The sequence below is a fragment of the Protopterus annectens genome, chromosome 4.part1, assembly GCF_019279795.1.
Source record: "Protopterus annectens isolate FY-2018-M chromosome 4.part1, PAN1.0, whole genome shotgun sequence".
Lineage (NCBI taxonomy): Eukaryota > Metazoa > Chordata > Ceratodontiformes > Protopteridae > Protopterus > Protopterus annectens.
Window position 1 is genome coordinate 879,216,214 of NC_056734.1, and position 15,872 is coordinate 879,232,085.

A 15,872-nucleotide genomic window follows, 5' to 3' on the forward strand; every position below is an offset into this window, starting at 1 on the left:
CCCTGCCATTGGCTAATGAAAATGCAACCCAGCTGTTCTGGATGCAATTAGCAAGTGTGAGCCACAGACTGGTGTGCAGGCAATCACCTGTTCATGAGCATTACCTACAAAAGGCAAGCTGCTGCCTAAGGTACACAGACCTGTGACTTTGTTTATGAAGACAGACTGCACTATCCTAGCAGTATACCCCTGGATTTCTGCACATAAAGGGGTACAGCACTATACCAAACATGTCATAGAATTCCCCAATTAAGGGACACATATGAGGGATGCAGTCATGGGAAATAGGAATTACAACACTAGGTATGTAGTACATGTCATGAAATGACATGCTGTTAGTCAGCTGTCAAGCACCTACACGCTTCCCTTTTAGCTCTGTCTGTTGTGACATACATCACCTCTCTGGCTCCTGAGTCCCCCAGCAATGGGCAGCTCATGTATGAATGCTACTGGATTGTTTATCAGGAAATAGTGACAGTAAGCACTGGTTGATACAGCTGGCATATCACATGATGCACTGTCAGTCTGCTCCTCTCAATCCATGAAAGTCACACAGGCATAGTTCAAACATTAAACCCAAAAAGAGCACTAAACGTTGTGGGTCCTCAGTATTAATTTTATTGCAAAATGTTAAGCGCTTTCATCAGTACCAGTTGACTTCCTCAGAACACTCCAAAAATACAAAAATTTAGTTTAAATAATACAAACTCAGTGGTAATTGGTTAAATCTTCCACCAATGATTTGATGAAAATAACCCCAATTCATGAATATTAAGCACTGTTCATGAATATTAAAGTATACCGTTTTGTTAAAAGCATAACTCTAAAACACATAGTTTATACATTATTGTAATAACATTTTGTTCACCAAAGTTATTCTTCACAGTATGAAATTTAATCATCATATTTAATATTAAATGTATTACCTAAACAGAATACCTTAAAAAAATATTTTTAAAAAGACTTTATATATAAATTAAACCCGCCCTGCTTTCTCTCTTAATATTGACAGGATGGTTAGATGATCATTTAACCCTGGAAAAAAGTTGGCAGCCAGTCTTAATTGCCATAATAGTTCTTTTTTACTAAGCAAATTTCCCAATCTCCTCCTCTTGCTTCAATATGGACAATATCAAGAATAGCAAATTTAAAACCACAAAAGTCAGCACATTGTAAACTGTGTTTGAATAAAGCATTGGCTTCCTTCTTGGTTTTTATATCATAGAGATGTTCATAAATCCTGGTTTTGAACAATCTCTCAGTTTTTCCAACATAAAAAGTTGTACAGGTATTACTAATACCTAGCAATGTGCACCAATTTGCCTTAAAAACAGTTGCCCCTTCTCAAAAACACAGTGTTTTTATTTTTATTAGCTAGGGAAATAGAGCTTTCATGTAAAATATAGGAGCAATAGTGGCATCTACCACTAGGTCTGCTCCCATTAAAACTTCCCTGTTCACCTTTGGTTGTAACTCTTCTTTCCAAAACTGACTTTAAATTGTGTCCTATTTTGGTGGAAAACATAGGTTTCTCACCTAGTACCTGAAAAACTTCAGAATTAGTTTTAAAAATACTCCAGTTTTTGTAAAGTATCTCTTTAACTCCATGATAAGGGGCTAAATTGTACAACACAGGCCTGTTGAAAATCAGTTTTACTCTCACTATTAAAAGCTTCACCAGGACTATTGATTTTGTTGAGTCCTTTTCCCAAAAGCAGTGTATACCTTCTACCCCACTCATCCAACACCCCTTTTAAAATAGTATCAATAAATTCACCAGGGTAACCTCTTTCTAGGAGCATATCCTTTAAATGTATAAATTCATTGATTACATCCTTTTTTAAGGATGTCATCCTGGCTACCCTGCTGGCCTGACCTTTAATAATACTTTTCTTTTGAAATAGGGGGTGATGGCTGTGAAAATGCAAGTAACTGTTTCAAAAAGTCTTTTTATGATAAATTCTGGAAACAAATTTCTCATTGTCCTTTAATATCTTAGTATCCAAGTAGTTAATTTCTTGTTCATAATACTCAAAAGTGAATTTCAAAAAAATTGTAGTTCCATTCAAGTATTGATAAAAGATGGAATAGACTCAGGGGTTCCTTTCCATAAAAAATATCATCCAAAAATGTGTTATAAAAAAGAATATTAGAAGAAAACTCACTTTTGAAAACAAACTCTCTTTTCCATCCTAGCAACACTAAATTTGCATAAACAGGGGCACAAGCGGACCCCATTGCCACACCCTTCACCTGTTGAAAACACTTTCCCTCAAAATAAAGGTAATTGATTTCCAAAATAAGACTAATTAATTCACATATTAAATGAATCTCATCAGAGGATAGATAAGAACAGGTGAAGAGTACTTCTTTAAAAAAAAAGCTAACCCGTCCTGTTTATGAATACAGGAAAACAAATCCTGGACATCTATAGTGAGAAAAATACTATCAGGACACCATAAATCACTTTTTAATTGACCAAGGAAATCCCAGGAATTCTTTCCCAAGTGTGAGGACCCCTCTACAACATGCTTCACCTTTTTATCTATGTACACAGCCAAATTGAGTATTTTGGAACATCCAGCTGCCACAATTGGCCTAAAAGGTGGTGTTTCAGTACTCTTGTGCACATTCAGAATACCAAAAATGACAGGAATTTTAGGATGTACATTCGAAAGGAAATCATAATCTTCTTTAGAAATCCTCTGGTCCATAACATATTCATATAAAAAACTGTCCACCCCTTGGTAAGAAATATGTATTTCATTTTTGTAACACTAGGAATAGTTTTAAACATTAAACAAAATGGACTGCATAGTATTAGTATAATCTTCTGAATTATATAGTATAATGCTTCCACCTTTATCCGGGGTCATAATACGTATACTTCTATCCTCTCTCAAATCCTCTAATAAACATCTTTCCTTACTACTGAGATTAGAAAATATTCTCACCCCACATTTTATACATATCTTCTTTAACAATTTTCTGAAAAATAGTTATTAACGGATGGAGAGGATGATTAAATACACTGCTCTATCTAAGCATATTAGTAGAATTTTGTGGTTTTAAATTTGCTATTCTTGATCTTGTCCATATTGAAGCAAGAGGAGAAGATTGGAAAAATGTTCCCAGTAAAAAAGAACTATTATGGCAATTAAGATTGGCTGCCAACTTTTTTCCAGGGTTAAATGATCATCTAACCATCTTGTCAATATTAAGAGAAAAAGCAGGGCAGGTTTAATTTATATATAAAGTCTTTTTTAAAAGACTTTTTAAGATATTCTGTTTAGGTAATACATTTAATATTAAATATGATGATTCAATTTCATACTGTGAAGAATAACTTTGGTGAACAAAATGTTATTACAATAATGTATAAACTATGTGTTTTAGAGTTGTGCTTTTAACAAAATTGTATACTTAATATTCATGAACAGTGCTTAATATTCATGAATTGGGGATATTTTCATCAAATCATTGGTGGAAGATTTAGCCAATTACCACTGAGTTTGTATATTTAAACTAAAGTTTTGTATTTTGGAGTGTTTTGAGGAAGTCAACTAGTATTGATGAAGGCGCTAAACATTTTGCAATAAAATTAATACTGAGGGCTCACAACGTTTAATGCTCTTTTTGGTTTTAATGTTTTATTTGAGCACTGTTGCACCACTCTGTTTTGGTTTCATAGTTCAAACACTGTCCAGGTGTCCCTGACTGTTCCTGACGTACTCTGGATAGGTTGCTGTGTACTCCAAATCTGTATCTCATCACCTGAGAGCTATGGCTAGCATAACTGTTGACTGCTTACAGCGGGTCAGCAGGTTATAGCCAGTAGTAGTGGGTGGACACAGGTTCAACCTCAGCAACAGAGTGTAGATATCTAGCATGCAACATAAGACAATGAATTTAGTACCAGATATCAATGTACCACAACAGTTTTCTGAGGTGTCTGGCAGGTGACAACCAGATTCCCCACAGTCTGGAAACGACCATTATGTATTTTTCTACTGTGGACCTACAGAGGGTCCACATATATCAGGCACATGTACACATTCTGCAAAAATCTGTGTACTGCAGATGTTGGATACCTACAAGGAGAATACCCTACAGCACGTTTGCAGTGTTGTCTGTAATTGTGTCACACAGATGTTGCTGGACTGTCTCCATACACCTGTAGTACCACTTACCTCTTTGTCGGATGGTGACTTTATGACATGGTACTGGGACATCGCTCATAGGGGACACACCACAGTAGAAGACAGTGATGGGTGTGGACACATAACAACACAGTCTGTCACAGCACACAGGACCATAATTGGTATACCTATGATCATAGGAGGTCACTAGGCTATTGGCTTTGAGACCCTCATAAGTGTAGCCCACAGTTTGTCCCATGTGTATGCAATTCAGTACCCGATGCCCCAGTCCAACAAGGACATGGGTGGTATCCCCAGGGTGTATGTCCTATTAACCTTCCACTTATCCAGGTGTCACTTGAAAAGGTGTAAACAGGTACTCTGTCTGATATGGAACGTGCATCCACACCACAGGTGGGTGAGCGTGTGGGGCACACATCTGACCCATCAACAAGTCTTGTTGATATCACAGACCAGGTTGATGGCATGTGTGTATGGGTTAAGAGAGTGGATGCTGACTTGCAGTTGTGCAGCAGTCCCATCAAGGTGGAGTGCGTGATCGCCTTGTATTCCAGACAGAGGTCACCTCTGAGGAATCTGTATATAACTGGCTAGAGGGATGGGCTTATAGCCTGTGTATGGTAGCTCATCGAAGCGCTGTTATTCCCTCATGCGGAACCTCTGTGATCTCCCCAGCTGCTGCATGTGCATTGCGAGGTACCTGACAAAAGGGCTATTATATTCAATAATGGCCCTTATTGGGGAGATGACAGGGATGTTATGAACCTCATGTTCCTGGATGATATACCCTTATGTATGAGGTGGGCCATGTAGTAGGCTTTCCTTACAATGGAAGCAACATGGTGATCAAATGTCATGTTCCCATCAACCTTTGTGCACAAATCACTCTTGACTGATTTTCATGCTTAGGATGTTGTTGTTAGTACTGTAATAATATGTTGGGATGTGACTCTCCCCAAAGGGGATGATGCTGGATTTTGTGGTATGCAGCCTGAGGCCATGTTTCTTGCACCAGTCATTTGCTTGCGTGAGACCCTCTTGGGGGATGTCCACATTAGTAGTGAATGTAGTGACAGCACCCAGCATGCATTCGTCTGCATACATGGTCGGCCATAGCCCACTGGTTGTGCCCTACTCTTCAGAAAGGTAAACCACACATAAAAGAGGCCCAAACACAGAACAGTGGGTTATGCCACTAGTTAAGAGTCTACCGCTGGAGGTAGCTTCCCCCATATAGACTAGGTGAGTTCAGTCAGTGCGCCAGTGTGCTACCCCATCTGGTAACATATGGACTGATGCCTAGTTGGGCGTGTATATCTATTATGTTCAAGTGGGGAATACTGTCAAAGTCTTTGGCCAGGTGAAGGTAGGCCGTGTGCACAGTCTCCCCCTTGTCCATGGCTTTGGTGACTGTGTCATAGAGTTCAGCCAAATGCAACAGACATGATCCCCCACCCCTTGACAAAGCCTAAGTGTGTGTGATTAAATGTGTGGAGGTCACCAATGTCCTTGTTAATGAGGTTCATAATAAACTGTTCCATGGCCTTGCAGATCAACCTAGTTAGGTTGATGAAACTACAATGTGCCAGATTGGTGGTTGCCCCATCTTAGTGTAAAGTGGTGACAGTGGGTGTCTCCAACTTGGCTGGGACAAAGGCAGTCTTCAGGCTTTGGTTGAATACACTGCCTTCTGGTGCTGCAGGGTCATGCTTGGGGTCATGACTGGTGCTTTATACCATTCAGGAAAAAAATTAAATTTCATCAACTAGAAGAACAAAAATTATCAGCAAAGGATTAGAACCACAGGTGCAAAATCCAGTAAAATACTGTTTATTGTAAGCACTTCCATCAGGTTTAAAATCACCAAACTTCTTCAGACACCATTTTACAAACATGCCCAGCCATTTATACCAGTGTCATAACTACCAGCAGTCAGTGACAACAAATAAACACGCCCACGTGATTCATTTAAATATTCAGGAACCCATGAGTTTAAAAAAAATACATGTTCCTTTAAGAGACATTCACAGCACTATTAATGTTGCATTACATCCATCTACCATTTGAATTTCTACATTACACCATGTTTCTAGTGATAAAGAATGTAATTCTATCTATCATAGGCTTTTAATTTAAGCAAACTAGAAATAGACACCACGTCATTTAATCCTGGTGGACAACTAGTATCCAGATAAATCTGCCACCATACCTCTTTCTTTTCTAAATATAGCTTCCATGGTCCCCCACAAGCTTCACTTTGCATGTGCTTTAATACTGCAAATTTAAAAAGTGTGTTGGGGAAATACCTTTAAATGTCTATATAAGGCATTAGTTTCCTTACGTTGTGCTATTTCATAAAAATGCTCACAAATTCTTTGTGACAATGTAAGTTGTGTTTTGCGCACATAGTATCCATTGCATTGTGTGCATAGGGTAATATAAACCACTGCCCAAGAATAGCAGTTATATTTGCCCTTTATTTTTATGGTCTTGTCCACTACCTTAATTCTGGACGCAATAAAAATATGTTGGCATGGATGGTGCATGCCATATGGTGCCATCTGACAGTACAGTGTCCTGGTATCAATACATTTCCTTTCCAAAATATTTTTTATATTACTACCCCTTCGATATACTACCTTAGCAGTTGTCCCAAAGGTGTCCAGCATACCTTAGTCACCTTTTATAATACTCCAATTTTTGTTTAATATATCAGTTACCATATAGCTGTCTTCAAAGAATGTAGTAACAAAAGGACAAAGAAGTATCATTAGTAAAAGTTGAACTCCTTTCTTTGCCATAACTAGATTCATATATTACTAGACTACTACTGGTCGCAAACTCATGTGATGATTCTACCTGTGTACCAGGTTAAATGGGGAGGGGTGATAGTGAACTTGACCCTTGTATTATAGGTACATAAACTCCAGTATTTCACTTCCTTATAACTTCATCCCTTATACTACCAATTAAGGGGAAGGGATACCTTCCATCCAAAAACATCTGCCCCATTACATCGCATTCACTCAAGAAAACATTAAATTCAGAAACCATTCGTTCTGCTCTTACAAGTTGCCTCTTAATGATTTCACATTTAACATGTGGTAGATGACTACTAGTGTAGTGTAAATAACGGTTAGAAATGTGGGCTTTCTATATATTTTAGATAGATTTAATTCCCCACCTTCCGTCTTGGATAATTCAAAATTCACTTATACACTTAGATACAAATTGTAAAGTGTAAGTGAATTTCACAGCGTCAGTTGTCTGATTGATTTATTCTATGAATCAACTTATTTCCTCTTTGGGTCCTTTTCAGCAAATGAACAAATCGTCCAAAAAATGATCATATACCATGATTATATGATGGCACTGATGATCTGCTCCCTACATATAAGATGAAGGGAGCAGGTACTGGGGATGTCCTGATTTACTGATGGAGACAGGGCATGATGTTGCAGAGAAATGTGAAGAAGGAGATATGATTGTCTGTAGTGGATATCTCCAATGTGGGATCAGGGTTTGTTTTGCAGGATTTCAGAAGTGCTATTATTTGCTTGTGCAGGCTAAGGATGCATTGCTTCAGATTGGGCAACTGCACCTTCTTTGTCTCAGACAGCAGTATGTCATCCCTGTTATTGACACTATTGCCTGCAGATCTCCACCACACAGGTTTACGTATCCTTGCAGAGGATGATATAGTCCTGTTGGGAAAGCCTGACTGCATGCATGTATACAAATGCACACATAGCACTTTTGGGCAGTTTTGGATATTAGTGACAGTCACTAGGGAGGGGGTGGGGGCTGTGAAGCTGTTTATACCATCCCTCAGAGGCTGTGGAAAACTATGGAGTTGTTTGTATGTCTGACCCTAGCTAGATGGGTATTGTGGGAGATGGTGACTGCAAATGTGACATTATGGCTGATTTGACCACAGATAATAAAAATCTGCGAGTACACCAATGAGTGCCTAGCTGCTATACCAGGAACAAACTTGTGACGACCAGCATTAAAATGATTGACTGAATTTATTACAAAAACACGAACAGTACAGAGTTTAGTGCTTTCACCCACATTAACACGGCTTCCTCAGAACTCATAATACTTAATCATCCTGGTGCTTATATGCCTTTTTTAGTGCCAAAAAACCATTCAAATATTTAAAGTGACATTACATTTAAAAACACTATGAATAAATACAATACAAGTGATTGCATGTTGCTATAAACTGCTGCTGGTGATGTGTAAAATAGGGTCTATATGACTTGGTCGACAGTTCATATGGTCGACTGTTTATTTGGTCGACAGTTCATTTGATCGACAAGCATTTGCCCCCTTCCCCAATGTTGTGCGACCCTGGAGTTGATATATATAGTTGGGGGGGGTGTGGGGCACAGACCCCCACATTGGGGGGTGTGGGGGGCAAAGCCCCCCACCTACAATGCTTGTCGATCAAATGAACTGTCGACCAAGTCATATAGACCCCTATAAAACCACTGTTATGTGCCAGTATTGATAAGAAATGACAAATGACAAAAAAGTTATTCAATATTTTAAAGAGTTAATTCATAATTATTCAATTTAATGGAATTCTTAGATAAATTTGGTAGTCATAGAAAATTTAACATGACAAATTTAAGGTATTTTTATTAGTTCATATTTTACGGGTCTATATGACTTGGTCAACAGTTCATATGGTCGACTGTTTATTTGGTCGACAGTTCATTTGATCGACAAGCATTTTAGGTGGGGGGCTGTGCCCCCCACACCCCCCCAACTATATATATCAACTCCAGGGTCGCACAACATTGGGGAAGGGGGCAAATGCTTGTCGATCAAATGAACTGTCGACCAAATAAACAGTTGACCATATGAACTGTCGACCATATGAACTGTCGACCAAGTCATATAGACCCTTTTATAGATATGTGGTCATTAAGACCTGGGGGAGTGGTAGCATCGAAATAAATTTGCCACCAAATCTCCCTATAACTTAATAAACTCTTCATGTCCCCTCCCTTTGGGTCAGTTTTTACTATTTCTAAAATGATAAATTTAAAATAATGATCATCCCCTTCATTAGAAATGTGCCTGTATAATGCGTTATTCTTGTCTCTCGTCTTTATGCTGTACATGTGGTCATAAATTCTTTTTTTTAAAATGCCTCTCAATTTTTCCAATGTAAAAACTGGGACATTTTTGACATTTACTTAAATAGACCACAAACTTACTATTACAATTACCTAGTCTGCTTTTAATAAAGCTTCTTAATTCATTGTTTAAATAGACTGTTGTCTCATCAGACATATACTTGCACTGGTTACAGGTACCACATTTCAAACTCCTACCTAGAGCAAATTTCCTATATATCATTGAGTCTGTCTTACTTTCTGTCATTTGTTTAATGTTACTCCCCATTTTAAAAATAAAATTAGGTTTTAAACCAATAATCTTAGTAATTTGGACATGATTAAGAATTAAGTACCAAGAATCACTTATGATTTTCTTAACATAACTAGCTGCCATATTGTATTGAATCACACATGATTTTTGAAAATTAATACCATTAATAGATTCCATATTCCTCTTGACATGTAGTGTACTAGATCCTTGTCATGTATCTCTATTCTTACTACCTAACAATGGTGGATATCTGATGTCACATAGGTTTAAAATATACTGTATTGTAGTGTCCATCAAGTTACTAGGATATCCCCTTTGAAAAAATAGCTCTTTAATGTGTTTTAATTCTATCCTTAAATCTTCATCATCTGAGGTCATACGTGCTGAGCGTATGCATTGACCTTTAAATATATTATTTTTTAATTTCTCAGGATGGCAGCTTGAATAGTGCAGGTAACTATTAAAAAAATGTATCTTTCCTATGAATAGATGAAGAAAACTGATGTGCTTCATATTTAATAAAAGTATCCAAATAGGGTACACCTGTGTTATTGTGACAGTAAGTAAATTTTAAATACTTACTACTAGAATTGAGAGATTGAATAAATAACTCTAGTGTTTTTGTGTCTGCCCCCCATAAAATATAGATGCCATCTAAAAATCTCGAGTAATATTTAACATGTTGGTAAAATTCACTCTGAAATAAAAACTGATCTTCTCAGTGCAGCATCACCAAATTGGCGTAAATTGGGGCACATGCGGCTCCCATCGCTACACCCCTTGTCTGTTTAAAAATCTCTCCTTCAAAATAAATAAAATTATTGTCGAGAACTATTGACATCATTTCTTGTAATAAACATATGTCTTCCCAGTCCATGTCTAAATATTTCCTAATACTGTTAGTGAAAGCTTCAATTCCATCATCCCTTACGATGCAAGAAAAAAGATCTATTACATCGATAGTTAAAAATATTACATTGTCAAGATCTGTATCCATTGGAACGTTCCTAAGAAAATTCCAAGAATCTTTCACTAAATAGGGTACTTTTTCATATATGTCTTTCAATTTAGAATCGATATATCTCCCTAAAGTAAAAGTTTTGGAATTTCTTCCAGACACTATTGGCCTAAATGGGGGGTCAATTCTGTCCTTATGAACCTTAGGTATACCCACAAAAGAAGCTAGTTTAGGATACTGAACCTTTAAAAAATCATAATCATCTTTGGTAATTCTCCCCTCAATGTAATATTCCTCAATATAAGAATCTATTCTGTAGTATGCTATATTGAGTTTGTTAAATGAAATTGGTGTGTAGTTACCAGAGTGATGTAAAATGTCATACATTTTCTTAATATATCTAAAATTGTAATATAGAACTACACCTCCCCCTTGTCCAGTTTCATCACCCTAATATTTGAATCATTCTTTATTTCATTTAGTATTCTTTTATCATCTATGGTTAAATTAATTGATTTAGTCATTTCTTCCAAATTTTTGTATTCATGATACAAGTTTCTTATAGTAAATTTCTCATATAAATCTATTTTAGGGTGGGAGGGTGGAATAAAGGTACTAACTTTCTTCAAGTCTGTAATCTGATTTTCATAACTTGATAAATCTCTTTTTTTTCAAATAAATTAGAATTATTAAAATACATGTCCAAGTTTAGCTTCCTAAAATTTTTTTTAAAATCAATAATAGTATCTACTAAATAAAATTTTGGGTTGGGGACATATTTCATTCCTTTACCGAATAAATTAAAATGTTTCTTCTCTATATTCAGTTCTGCATAATTAAAAATATTAAAATTATCAAAGGTACGTATATTACCATTTACCATTATCTCATTTTCCTTATTGTTGATGTCCTTGTTCAATATATATTTCTGTTCAGTAGTCAGTCCCATTTCTTTTTCATGTAATTCTGGTTGTCATTTCGATATGGTTGTGTGTGCTGTTTCCCTCCCCTCTGAAAACCCTTCTTATTCATGTACCATTTGTTATTATTGTAAATTGTGTTACTTTCCTGATACTCAAAATTTCTTCTCCCATCCCTCTGTTATATATCATTTACATCATATCCATTATCATATCTTTTGGTATCAGTATTTGGCCATATATATGCTTTATTTAAACTATAATGCTCACTGTCCCTTTTCACTTTGTTAGATTTACGTTTGATAGCGTTATTAATCCATTTTTTTTGCTTCATTAAACTGTTTGTTATATAAGTTCTCCCATTGAGGGAATAACAAGTCACTCAAAATATTGTTGTTCAACGTCTCTACTTCTAATATAAGTTTACTAAGTTTTTCGTCATTATATTTCATTAATAACTGCATAAATTTAAATCCACAACCATCAAAGAAATTATTAAATTCCTTTTTCATATTTTCAGAATAATCTACACCCAAAGGTAATTTGAAAAATCTAAGTCCTTTCGGGACTAATTTCATTTCTATGTTCTTATACAAATATGCATTGTCAATCTTCAAGTCATTAATGTTTTTCAATTTTTTTCCCAACTTATATATCGTCTTCAAATCATCACCTTCGTATTGTTCAAAATTCATACTAATGTTATCACTTCTAAAATCATTCATTTTATAATTAAATAATGAAAAACTGTTAAATTTATTGTCCTTATTAGAACAAGGCTCAGTGTCAGCCAAATCCCCTGATTCAGAGGGAATAATAACAGTACCTTTGTTAGTTTGTGTCGACTGTCCAGCAACAGTTGAAGAAGTTTTGACAGGAAAAGTCCTTTTCGGTTTTGTTCCATTCCTAATTGCTTCTTCGTTGATGTCATACAACGAGAAGTCAAAAGTGAAATTAGACAAATTAATTTTACTACAACTGTGTGGGTCATTAATATCCAGTACATTGGTAGTTCTCTCTGTTTGTCCTCCTTGACCATTAGGTAGCTCAAGGCTGTCCGATGAAACCATCTCGCCCTGTCCTTCCAACCTGGATGCAGAGCTAACAATAATGTCACCGTTTTTAATTTTAGTGTTCTGTACTTGACTAAAATCACATATAGGCAACTTAAATGTATCCAAACTGTCTGCCTTGTCTCGCTGTGTATATGGTTGTTTAGTTTTACTCATAACCGGCTTCCCAGGTGGATACACTCCTATTTCTCCCTGTAATAGCTGTTTTACAAAAGCGGTGAGGTTGTTTAATTCACCCTTAAGCCCAGAAAGTTCGTCCTGGATTCTCCTTAGTTCATTAGTGTTCGTAGGCTGATCGAATACATTGTGTTCTCCGCTAGAAAGCAATGCACCGGTGTGCTCCATAGCAGGCAAGTCAATGGAAAAGAAAACAAAACAGTATAACTCGATAATAAAAATCTGCGAGTACACCAATGAGTGCTTAGCTGTTATACAGGAACAAACTTGTGACGACCAGCATTAAAATGATTGATTGAATTTATTACAAAAACACGAACAGTAGAGAGTTTAGCGCTTTCACCCACATTAACAGGGCTTCCTCAGAACTCATAATACTTAATCAACCTGGTGCTTATATGCCTTTTTTAGCGCCAAAAAAAATTCAAATATTTAAAGTGACATTACATTTAAAAACACTATGAATAAATGCAATACAAGTGATTGCATGTTGCTATAAACTGCTGCTGGTGATGTGTAAAATATGAACTAATAAAAATACCTTAAATTTGTCATGTTAAATTTTCTATGACTACCACATTTATCTAAGAATTCCATTAAATTGAATAATTATGAATTAACTCTTTAAAATATTGAATAACTTTTTTGTCATTTGTCATTTCTTATCAATACTGGCACATAACAGTGGTTTTATAGATATGTGGTCATTAAGACCTGGGGGAGTGGTAGCATCGAAATAAATTTGCCACCAAATCTAATAAACTCTTCATGTCCCCTCCCTTTGGGTCAGTTTTTACTATTTCTAAAATGATAAATTTAAAATAATGATCATCCCCTTCATTAGAAATGTGCCTGTATAATGCGTTATTCTTGTCTCTCATTTTTATGCTGTACATGTGATCATAAATTATTTTTTTAAGATGCCTCTCAGTTTTTCCAGTGTAAAAACTGGGACATTTTTGACATTTACTTAAATAGCCCACAAACTTACTATTACAATTACCTAGTCTGCTTTTAATAAAGCTTCTTATTTCATTGTTTAAATAGACTGCTGTCTCATCAGACATATACTTGCACTGGTTGCAGGTACCACATTTCAAACTCCTACCTAGAGCAAATTTCCTATCTATTGTTGAGTCTGTCTTACTTTCTGTCATTTGTTTAATGTTACTCCCCATTTTAAAAATAAAATTAGGTTTTAAACCAATAATCTTAGTAATTTGGACATCATTAAGAATTAAGTACCAAGAATCACTTATGATTTTCTTAACATAACTAGCTGCCATATTTTATTGAATCACACATGATTTTTGAAAATTAATACCATTAATAGATTCCATATTCCTCTTGACATGTAGTGTACTAGATCCTTGTCCTGTATCTCTATTCTTACTACCTAACAATGGTGGATATCTGATGTCACGTAGGTTTAAAATATACTGTATTGTAGTGTCCATCATGTTACTAGGATATCCCCTTTGCAAAAATAGCTCTTTAATGTGTTTTAATTCTATCCTTAAATCTTCATCTGAGGTCATATGTGCTGAATGTTTGTTTTGACCACAGAGGATGATACTGTAGGGATGCAGCAGTGATTAGCCATTTTGTTTCATATCATCTCCGACAGACCTTCATCTCATGTGGGGGTAGCACCTAGCTTCTCTAAAGTGTTTGCACTTCCATTGTGGATGGATTTCTGGGCATCTGTGTGCTAGCATTAGCACGTCCTTCAATGTATGTTTGGGTAGTTAAGTCACCCAGAATCAGGGTACAGACTCAAATCCAGATAGGGTTGATCAGGTGCATATAGGCAGAATGGGCTTCCTGGTCACATGTGGGAGCCAGTACCTACCTATGATTTGAATACGTGTCTTTGCAATGTTTAACTGGCCCTGCAGTGTCCCCTGTGCATATTACTATTTGAACAGTGTGGAGGTGGGTATGTCTTTAATATATAGTGAAACCCCATGTCCCATGGATTTACTGCCCTCACCTTGGGGTTTGACTGTATGATAGAATGGTTGACCATGTAAGGCTGGGGTGATCTGTGCAGATTTGAACCATAAGTCTGTGACTGCACAGATGTTTCCATTTCCCAGGGTTAGGACTGCTTGCAATGAGCACAGGTTCATGCTTACAATGCTAGCATTTAGCAGCATAGCCTTCAATATGTGATGTGCTGACAGTTGTACATTGGTAGTGTTAACCTCACCACTTTTCCTAATAAAGGCACTATGGGGGTGGCAAGAACCATTGCCAGATTCTTGAAGGTCAGCTGAGACAGATGGAGGCCTTCTCTGGCAAAGCATCATGGTCTGTTGATCATATCATCCCAGGCTGTCAGGCACTGGATCCCCCTGGAATGGCACCTGTAACCAAGCCAATTGTTAAAGTCAGTAATTTCCTGATTGTATTGCAGCATCATTATGGGTGACAGTGGATTGCTGCATAAGGCTAGGGACATACATGCCTGGGACACATAGTCAGCATGCTCAATCATGTCTCACTGCATATAGTCCAGGGAGGTATGTCTCCGGTCAGGCACGCCAACATGGACTGTGACAGACTCATAACAGTACGTGCTGTTGAGAGATTGCAGTGCATATGTGACATGGCAGATTCTGGCACCTGACAGACCAGTAACCATGACCTTCCCCATATGCAACCTGGTGAGAGGCACATTTTTGTATCTCACAATGGAGTCTCCTATGACTAATATGCTTGACTAATGGTGATGCCTTTGTGGCTATGGGTCACAGGTTTGTGGCTATGCATGGTATGTGATGTGGAGGGCTGTGGACTTCATGTGCGTCTTTGTCTTGTAGGTCTCCTTTGTTTATGGATGTGTATGTTGAGGACCTCCGCATATGTGGCTGTGTGTTGTGTCAGTGTGGGTAATGTGTGAGGAGTACTAATTGTGTCGACAATCTGTTCGGTGCCAGATATGAGGGCTTGAGAGGGAGATAGCATGGACTGTAGATTCCTAATGTCATTGCATCTCATACAAATTGTGTTCCTTGGTAGGGTTTGTAGATGGTTGCTCATTTACATGAGGCAGTTGCTACACTGTGCCACTGTCAAGCCATATTTTCTAGAATCTGAGGGAGGGAAGTCAGGGAGACCTAAGGGGTGGGCCTACAGCCCAGGTGTTTAAAACAAAAGTAGGAGGCAGACATGACTG